This window comes from Bos grunniens, chromosome 1, assembly GCF_055505025.1.
Source record: "Bos grunniens cultivar Pamir isolate PY7600 chromosome 1, Bosgru_T2T1.0, whole genome shotgun sequence".
Lineage (NCBI taxonomy): Eukaryota > Metazoa > Chordata > Mammalia > Artiodactyla > Bovidae > Bos > Bos grunniens.
The window spans coordinates 19,919,201-19,929,494 of NC_141165.1; positions in this window are offsets into that span (position 1 = coordinate 19,919,201).

Below are 10,294 nucleotides of genomic sequence, written 5' to 3' on the forward strand. Positions count from 1 at the left end.
TGGCATATTTCCACTCAGTTACCAGGAAAAGTCTGGTCCATCCTATTGGAGGGTGATTAACAGATCAGTGGAGATGAGCTACTGCAATTGAAGACCAGACATGTGAGACGACCTGGGCAAGATCAGCAAACTGGCTCTCAGACAGTCCTTGATTGGCTGTAGACACAGGAATCAGTCATGCCATCAACAACTGAGCCTGGGCAAAAGATTGAGCTGATAAATGCTTCATAGTTTAAGCCACTGAGTTTTGAAAGTAGTTCGTTATATATCAAAAGTACAAGAGGATTTTTTTTTAAGTTAAATTAAGTTAAATTAATTTAAGTTAAGTCAAATTTCTTTTTAAGTTAAAAGAAAACTGAGGCATAGAAAGATTGAATAAGGTCTCCAAGGCCACACAGTTAATAAGTGGGGAAAGTCAGGAGTCAACCCAAGGACTAAATAAATCCAAGGCCTCTACTGAACCCCTGCCCATGGAATGAAAACAAGAATAAAAACCAGCACAACCAAGTGTCACAGTTACTTGAATGTGATAAAACTAGAGTTCCTTCCCTAGCTTTCTCCCATTAGTGAACAGCATGGGTGCATATATGTACCTTTGTAAAGAATGATGTATTCAATGGAGAGAAGGGTGAGAGACAGCTATTTTTTAACTTCAATAACATAGTCTGAAACAAATGCATTAACCTTGATGTAAAAATGTAATCACCTCACAATGAGAAATGATTTGCTTCTGACAAACTGGCTTATTTCTCCCTTAAAAGCAAGGCCAGTAACTACTCAGCACTCCTTTTCTCTCTCCCTGTGGGGCTCTGCCATTCATCCCTCCTTTGTGCCTTGTCTCTTTCCAAACCTTTCTCCTTTTGTCTCCTGTGCATGTTCTCTAACTTTCCATCTGTCACAACATAAATAAAAGTAGTTTAATTAATGCCTAATAGCCCCATTCCCCTAACTCTTTTGGGCCAAGAGTGTATTCTGAGAAACATGGAGCATAACCTGGGAAGCATTCTTCAGGAACCGGATTCTTGATTGGAGAAGTTTCCTCCAAGCCCTGGCCCCAAGACTCCACCTTTACCCCGCCTATGGCCCCACCCATGCCCTCAGACTTGGAGCAGCCCAGGAAATTGCCCCTGACAGGCAATGATAATAAATATACCCTGATGAAGCAGTATGGGTTCTACTCTAACACCTTCAGCCCTGGAAGTTTGAATAAACTTGGATAAACTTGGGGAAGTGTGGCTCCTGCCACACTGTTCAGGAGTCTGAACCTCCTGTGGCAGGCCAACCTTGACAAGTTCAACACAAAAGTAAGAACTTCTGATGTTTCTGTAGACCTCAAAGAGAGCCTGGAGCATAAGCTCATTGGGTCCACTGCCAGGCTGCTCACCAGCCTACTTACTGCTGCAGGCCTATGTGCTCGAGGTGCAAGTGCCCTACCTGGTGGTGCAGGTCCAGGGTCCCTGCAAGACTGAGATTGAGAGGGGGAAGCAGCTATACCTGAGCCAGATATCAAGCAGCTGCTGGTCAGTGACAAAATTTGATAACTTCATTGTCCGGCCTTGATTTTGTCATTCCTCTAGTTCATTACTTCTTTCTTTGGCTCCACAAGACAATGAATTAGATCATGATGTTCCTCTGTTTAAAATCCTTCAGCCCTTTTCTATTGTTCTCAGGAGGGTCTGAACTCCTTAACACGGCAAAGTAGTTCCTACATGACCCAGTTTTTCCTGCTTTTCTGACTTGTCTCATACTGTGACCTCATCCAGCTCCTGATATACACACTTTAGCTAGACTGGATTTATTTCAGGTCCTGTAGCTCCTATTTCTGAGCCTTCCCTCTTCCCATATGCTATTGTCTCAAGTGGGAATTCCTTTGAAGAATTTGAGCACACATGCACACAGAGACTCACACACACACATTTTTTTTTAAGTCTTAGAAGAAATTTCCCTTCTGCTGAGAATCTTGCCCTGAATGTCTTAAATGAGATAACACAGTCTCATTATGTTCCCACAAGTAGCCTGTATTACCCTATGATAGCATTTACCACCAGAGAAGGCAATGGCAACCCACTCCAGTATTCTTGCCTGGAAAATCCCATGGACGGAGGAGCCTGGTGGGCTGCCATCTATGGGGTCACACAGAGTCAGACATGACTGAAGCGACTTAGCAGCAGCAGCAGCAGCAGCATTTACCACTCAGTACTGTATTTGCTGGTTTAACTACTCATATCCCTTAACATGCTGTCTGTTTTATTTGCCATTGTATGCCTAGAGCTGTCACAGAGTTTTGCATGTAGTAAACTCTCAGTAAATATTCATTGAATATATGAATTATGTCGTTATTCTTCCTTATGTACGATTTAGCTTCAAAAGAGTTTTCATGGTTTTTCAGACTCAATATACAAGAAAGCAAAGTTGAAATATTTTTTGGCAATAAGTATTAGAAAAAGGAACACAAGCTAGCATAAAAAGCCAGGAATTGATTGGCTCATGTAGTTGGAAGACAGAATAGGCAGGATAATAATCAGATGATTCTTAGCCAGAAACTCTGGCTGTCTTACTGCTCTGACAGAAAATGAAGTGAAAGTGAAAGTCACTCAGTCATATCCGACCCTTTGCTACCCCATGGACTACACAGTCCATGGAATTCTCCAGGCTAGAATACTGGAGTGGGTAGCCATTCCCTTCTCCAGGAGATCTTCCCAACCCAGAGATCAAACCCAGGTCTCCCTCATTGCAGCCAGATTCTTTACCAGCTGAAGGGAAGCCCAAGAATACTGGAGTGGGTAGCCATTCCCTTCTCCAGGGGATCTTCCCAACCCAGAGATCAAACCCAGGTCTCCCACATTGCAGGCAAACTCTTTACTAGCTGAACCACAAGGGAAGCCCAAGAATACAGAAGCAGATAGCCATTCCCTTCTCCAGGGGATCTTCCCGACCCAGGAATTGAACCAGGGACTCCTGCATTGCAGGCATATTCTTTACCAACCAATCTATTATGTAACTGCTCAGGTTATACATTTACAGATTCAAAGGATGTAAGGGACCACTTTTGTCCAGAAACACTAAGCAAAAGTTTCAAGGTCTATTCTGCTGGGTCACTTAGACCATATAACCATCAAAGGGTCAATGCAGGGAGCAGGATAATGTGAAATGCTGATGGCTTAAGCTTTCCACTCCAAAAATAAGTGGGTTGTGTGGGGAAGTGGTGGCCAACACGGAGAAAAGAGTTCATGTGCTCACAGACATAGAGTACAGACTTCTGGTTACCAAGGGCAGGGGGTGGTTACAATAAGGGATAGATGGGTTGAGAATTTGGGATTTGCAGATGCAAATTATTATGTAGAGAATGGATAAGCAACAAGGTCCTACTTTAGAGCACAGAGAACTATATTCAATATCCTGTGATAAACCATAATGGAAAAGAATATTCAAAAGAATGTGTATACACATACAAAAGAATGTATATACAATGTACAAAAAAGATCTTCACAACCCAGATAATCATTATGGTGTGATCACTGACCTAGAGCCAGACATCCTGGAATGTGAAGTCAAGTGGGCCTTAGGAAGCATCACTACGAACAAAGCTAGTGGAGGGGATGGAATTCCACTTGCACTATTTCAAATCCTAAAAGATGATGCTGTGAAAATGTGGCACTCAATATGTCAGCAAATTTGGAAAACGCAGCAGTGGCCACAGGACTGGAAAAGGTCAGTTTTCATTCCAATTCCAAAGAAAGGCAATGCCAAAGAATGCTCAAACTACCACACAATTGCACTCATCTCACACTCTAGTATGGATAAGGAAATGGCAACCCACTCCAGTATTCTTGCCTGGAGAATCCCATGGACAGAGGAGCCTGGTGGGGTACAGTCCATGGGGTTGCAAAGAGTTGGACACGACTGAGTGACTTCACTCACTTCACACTCTAGGAAAGTAATGCTCAAACTTCTCCAAGCCAGGCTTCAACAGTACATGAACTGAGAACTTCCAGTTGTACAAGCTGGGTTTAGAAAAGGCAGAGGAACCAGAGATCAAATTGCCTACATCCTCTGGATCATCGAAAAAGCAAGAGAGTTCCAGAAAAACATCTATTTCTGCTTTCTTGACTATGCCAAAGCCTTTGACTGTGTGGATCACAAGAAACTGAGGACAATTCTTCAAGACATGGGAATAGCAGACCACCTGCCCTGCCTCTTGAGAAACCTCCATGCAGGTCAGGAAGCAACAGTTAGAACTGGACATGGAACCACAGGCTGGTTCCAAATAAGAAAAGGAGTACGTCAAGGCTGTATATTGTCACCCTGCTTATTTAACTTCTATGCAGAGTACATCATGAGAAACGCTGGGCTGGATGAAACACAAGCTGGAATCGAGATTGCCAGGAGAAATATCAATAACCTCAGATATGCAAATGACACCACCTTATGGCAGAAAGTGAAGAACTAAAGAGGCTCTTGATGAAAGTGAGAGAGGAGAGTAAAAAAGTTGGCATAAAGTTCAACATTCAGAAAACTAAGATCATGGCATCTGATCCCATCACTTCATGGCAAATAGATAGGCAAACAGTGGAAATAGTGGCTGACTTTATTTTTGGGAGATCCAAAATCACTGCAGATGGTGATTGCAGTCATGAAATTAAAAGACACTTACTCCTTGGAAGGAAAGTTATGACCAACCTAGACCGCATATTAAAAAGCAGAGACATTACTTTGTCAACAAAGGTCCGTCTAGTCAAGGCTATGGTTTTTCCTGTGGTCATGTGTGGATGTGAGAGTTGGACTATAAAGAAGGCTGAGCACCAAAGAATTGATGCTTTTGAACTGCAGTGTTGGAAAAGACTCTTGAGAGTCCCTTGGACTGCAAGGAGATCCAACCAGTCCATCCTAAGGGAGATCAGTCCTGGGTGTTCATTGGAAAGACTGATGCTGAAGCTGAAAATCCAATCCTTTGGCCACCTGATAAGAGCTGACTAATTTGGAAAGACCCTGATGCTGTGAAAGATTGAGGGCAGGAGGAGAAGGGGACAATAGAGGATGAGATGGTTGGATGGCATCACCGACTCAATGGACACGAATTTGGGTAAACTCCAGGAGTCGGTGATGGACAGGGAGGCCTGGTGTGCTGTGGTTCATGGAGCCACAGAGTCAGACATGACTGGGCAACTGAACTAAACTGAACTGAACTCCTACAACTGAATAATTTTCTATATAGCAGAAATAAAGCCACATTGTAAATCAAATATACTTCAATAAAACATATTTGAAAAAGAAAATCTATCCTCATAATAAGTCTAAAAAGAAAAAAGAAGAAGAAGAAGAAGAAGAGTCATGTGTAAAGGCTGTAACTAAAAATGACTCTGCATTGGTCACCACATTGTTTTCCATGAATGAATTCATGATGATTCACAGGACATACATTCTTTGTGTAATCTGCTCTCAATATGTCTCACATTATACAAATTCTGGTGAGCTCCATCGCAACATCATTCTGTGATGGAACGGTGCTCAAAGTAGGGCTCCTTTATCATGATTGGCAGAAACTCTACAGCCTCTTGATGAATAATCACTCAAAGTTAACATTTTATATGCAGAGGCTCATGTTGATGTGTGGCAAAACCAATACAATATTGTAAAGTAATTAACCTCTAATTAAATAAATTTAAAAAATTAAAAAAATAAATGCAGAGGCTTCATCAACTATTTCTAAAAAGCAGTTCTTCAAATGTGCTCTACCAGCTCCAGCTGCTGATTGTTCCTGGCTTTGGGAATGACTTCTGTCTTTTGGGTCTGATTTTTCATTTCCGTATTATTTTTTTAATTAATTAATTTTTTAATTCAAGGATAATTGCTTGACAGAATTTTGCTATTTTCTGTGAAGCATCAACAATAATCATCCATAGGTACACCATGTCCCCTCCCCCCCAAATCTCCCTCCCATACCTCCCCATCCCACCCTTCTAGGTTGTTACAGAGCCCCTGTTTGAGTTCCCTGAGTCATATGGCAAATTCCCATCAGCTGTCTATTTTACATATGGTATTGTAAGTTTCCATGGCACTCTTTCCATACATCTCACCCTCTTCCTCCTGCCCTCCCCACCATGTCCATAAATCTGTTCTCTATGTCTGTTTCTCCATTGCTACCCTGCAAATAAATTCATCAGTACCATTTTTCTAGATTCCATATATATGCATTAGTGTATGATATTTATCTTTCTCTTTCTGACTTACTTCACTCTGTATTGGAGTAGGAAATGGCAACCCACTACAGTAGGCTTGCCTGGGAAATCCCATGGACAGAGGAGCCTGGTGGACTACAGTCCAAGGAGTCACAAGAGTCAGACATGACTTAGCGACTAAACAACATGAAAAATCCAGAGTTCCCAAATATTAACTTTTATATTCAGCATCTGCATAGACTTACTTAACATATTGATTGGCTTATGACCATCAGAATTCTTTCATGCCCACCTGTCTTTAGTTTGCTTCCTGATGTTTGTGGCTTGCCTCAACAATTCCCAACTTACTATGACATTAGAACATTGTTTAAGGGGGTTAATTCTACTTTATTAAAATTTAATGGGAGTTAGTACATTATTGGGCTTCCCTTGTGGCTCAGCTGATAAAGAATCCGCCTGCAGTGCAGGAGACCTGGGTTCGATCCCTGGGTTGGGAAGATCCCCTGGAGAAGGGAAAGGCTCAGTATTCTGGCCTGGAGAATTCCATGGACTGTATAGTCCATGGGGTCGGAGAGTCGGACACGACTAAGTGACTTCACTCACTCTTTATAACAGGCTCTATTTTCTTCCACTTCATTAGAATTGACTCAAATGTGTTCTTTTATGTACATATGTACCATAGCTTCTTTATCCATTCATCTGTTGATGTACATCTAGGTTGCTTCCATGTTGTAGCTATTTTAAATAGTGCTACATTGGGGTACATGTGTCTTTTTCAATTTTGGTTTCCTAGGTGCATATGCCTAAGAGTGGGTTTGCTGGGTCATATGGTGGTTTTATTCCTAGTTTTTTTTTTTTTTTAAGGAAACTCCATACCATCTTCCATAGTGGCTATATCAACTTACATTACATACACCAGTAATACAAGAGGGTTCCCTTTTCTCCATACCCTCTTCAGCATTTATTGTTTGTAGATTTTTTGATGGTGGCCATTCTGACTGGTGTGAGGTGATATCTCATTGTAGTTTTGATTTGCATTTCAAATTCAGACTGAAATTGAAGAAAGTAGGGAAAACCACTAGACCATTCAGGTATGACCTAAATCAAATCCCTTATGATTACACAGTGGAAGTGAGAAATAGATTTAAGGGAGTAGATCTGATAGATAGAGTGCCTGATGAACTATGGCATGAGGTTCGTGACATTGTACAGGAGACAGGGATCAAGACCATCCCCATAGAAAAGAAATGCAAAAAAGCAAAATGGCTGCCTGGGGAGGCCTTACAAATAGCTGTGAAAAGAAGAGAAGTGAAAAGCAAAGGAGAAAAGGAAAGAAATAAACATCTGAATGCAGAGTTCCAAAGAATAGCAAGAAGAGATAAGAAAGCCTTCTTCAGCGATCAATGCAAAGAAATAGAGGAAAACAATACAATGGGAAAGACTAGGGATCTCTTCAAGAAAATCAGAGATACCAAAGGAACATTTCATGCAAAGATGAGCCTGATAAAGGACAGAAATGGTATGGACCTAACAGAAGCAGAAGATATTAAAAAGAGATGGCAAGAATACACAGAAGAACTGTACAAGAAAGATCTTCATGACCCAGATAATCATGATGCTGTGATCACTGACCTAGAGCCAGACATCCTGGAATGTGAAGCCAAGTGGGCTTTAGAAAGCATCACTATGAACAAAGCTAGTGGAGGTGATGGAATTCCAGTTGAGCTATTCCAAATCCTGAAAGATGATGCTGTGAAAGCGCTGCACTCAATATGCCAGCAAATTTGGAAAACTCAGCAGTGGCCACAGGGCTGGAAAAGGTCAGTTTTCATTCCAATCCCAAAGAGAGACAATGCCAAAGAATGCTCAAACTATCACACAATTGCACTCATCTCACATACTAGTAAAGTAATGCTCAAAATTCTCCAAGCCAGGCTTCAGCAATATGTGAAACGTGAACTTCCTGATGTTCAAGCTGGTTTTAGAAAAGGCAGAGGAACCAGAGATCAAATTGCCAACATCTGCTGGATCATGGAAAAAGCAAGAGAGTTCCAGAAAAACATCTATTTCTGCTTTATTGACTATGCCAAAGCCTTTGACTGTGTGGATCACAATAAACTGTGGGAAATTCTTCAGGAGATGGGAATACCAGACCACCTGATCTGCCTCTTGAGAAATTTGTATGCAGGTCAGGAAGCAACAGTTAGAACTGGACACGGGACAACAGACTGGTTCCAAATAGGAAAAGGAGTTCATCAAGGCTGTATATTGTCACCCTGCTTATTTAACTTCTATGCAGAGTACATCATGAGAAACGCTGGGCTGGAAGAAACACAAGCTGGAATCAAGATTGCTGGGAGAAATATCAATAACCTCAGATATGCAGATGACACCACCCTTATGGCAGAAAGTGAAGAGGAACTAAAGAGCCTCTTGATGAAAGTGAAAGTGGAGAGTGAAAAAGTTGGCTTAAAGCTCAACATTCAGAAAATGAAGATCATGGCATCCGGTCCCACCACTTCATGGGATATAGATGGGGAAACAGTTGAAACAGTGTCAGACTTTATTTTTGGGGGCTCCAAAATCACTGAAGATGGTGATTTCAGCCATGAAATTTAAAGACACTTACTCCTTGGAAGGAAAGTTATGACCAACCTAGATAGCATATTCAAAAGCAGAGACATTACTTTGCCAACAAAGGTTCGTCTAGTCAAGGCTATGGTTTTTTCCTGTGGTCATGTATGGATGTAAGAGTTGGACTGTGAAGAAGGCTGAGCGCCAAAGGATTGGTGCTTTTGAATTGTGGTGTTGCAGAAGACTCTTGAGAGTCCCTTGGACTGCAAGGAGATCCAACCAGCCCATTCTGAAGGAGATCAGCCCTGGGATTTCTTTAGAAGGAATGATGCTAAAGCTGAAACTCCAGTATTTTGGCCACCTCATGCGAAGAGTTGACTCATTGGAAAAGACTCTGATGCTGGGAGGGATTGGGGGCAGGGGGAGAAGGGGATGACAGAGGATGAGATGGCTGGATGGCATCACTGACTCGATAGACATGAGTCTGAGTCAACTCCGGGAGTTGGTGATGGACAGGGAGGCCTGGCGTGCTGCAATTCATGGGGTAGCAAAGAGTTGGACACGACTCAGCGACTGATCTGATCTGATCTGATCTCTGATAATTAGTGATGTTGACCATCTTTTCATTTATTTGTTAGCCATCTGTATGTCTTCTTTGGACAAATGTCTGTTTAGGTCTTTTTTCCACATATTTATTGGGTTGTTTGTTTTTCTGGTATTGAGTTGTATGGCTGCTTGTATATTTTGGAAATCAATCCTTTGTCAGTTGTTTCCTTTGCTATTTTTTTCTCCCATTCTGAGGGTTGTCTTTTCACCTTGTTTGTAGTTTCCTTTGCTGTGCAAAAGCTTTCAAGTTTAATTAGGTTACACTTGTTTATTTCTGTTTTTATTTCCATTACTCTAGGAGGTGGGTCATACAGGATCTTACTTTGATTTATGTCATCGAATGTTCTGCCTATGTTTTTCTCTAAGAGGTTTATAGTTTCTGGTCTTACATTTAGGTCTTTAATCCATTTCAAGTTTATCTTTGTGTATGGCATTAGGAAGTGTTCTAATTTCATTCTTTTACACATAGCTGTTCAATTTACCCAGCACCACTGATTGAAGAGGCTATCTTTGCCCAATTGTATATTCTTGCCTCCTTTGTCAAAAATAAGGTACCCATAGGTGTGTGGGTTTATCTCTGGGCTTTCTATCCTATTCCATTGGTCTATATTTCTGGTTTTGTCCCAGTACCATACTGTCTTGATGACTGTAGCTTTGTAACATAGTCTGAAGTCAGGAAAGTTGATTCCTCCAGTTCCACTCTTCTTTCTCAAGACTGCTTTGGCTATTCAGGGTATCTTGTGTTTCCATATGAATTGTGAATTTTTTGGTTCTAGTTCTGTGAAAAATGCCATTGGTAATTTGATAGGAATCACATTGAATCTAGGGACTTCCATGGTAGCTCAGCTGGTAAAGAATCTGCCTGCAGTGCAAGAGACCCTGGTTTGATTCCTGGGCTGGAAGATCTGCTGGAGAAGGGATAGGCTACCCACTCA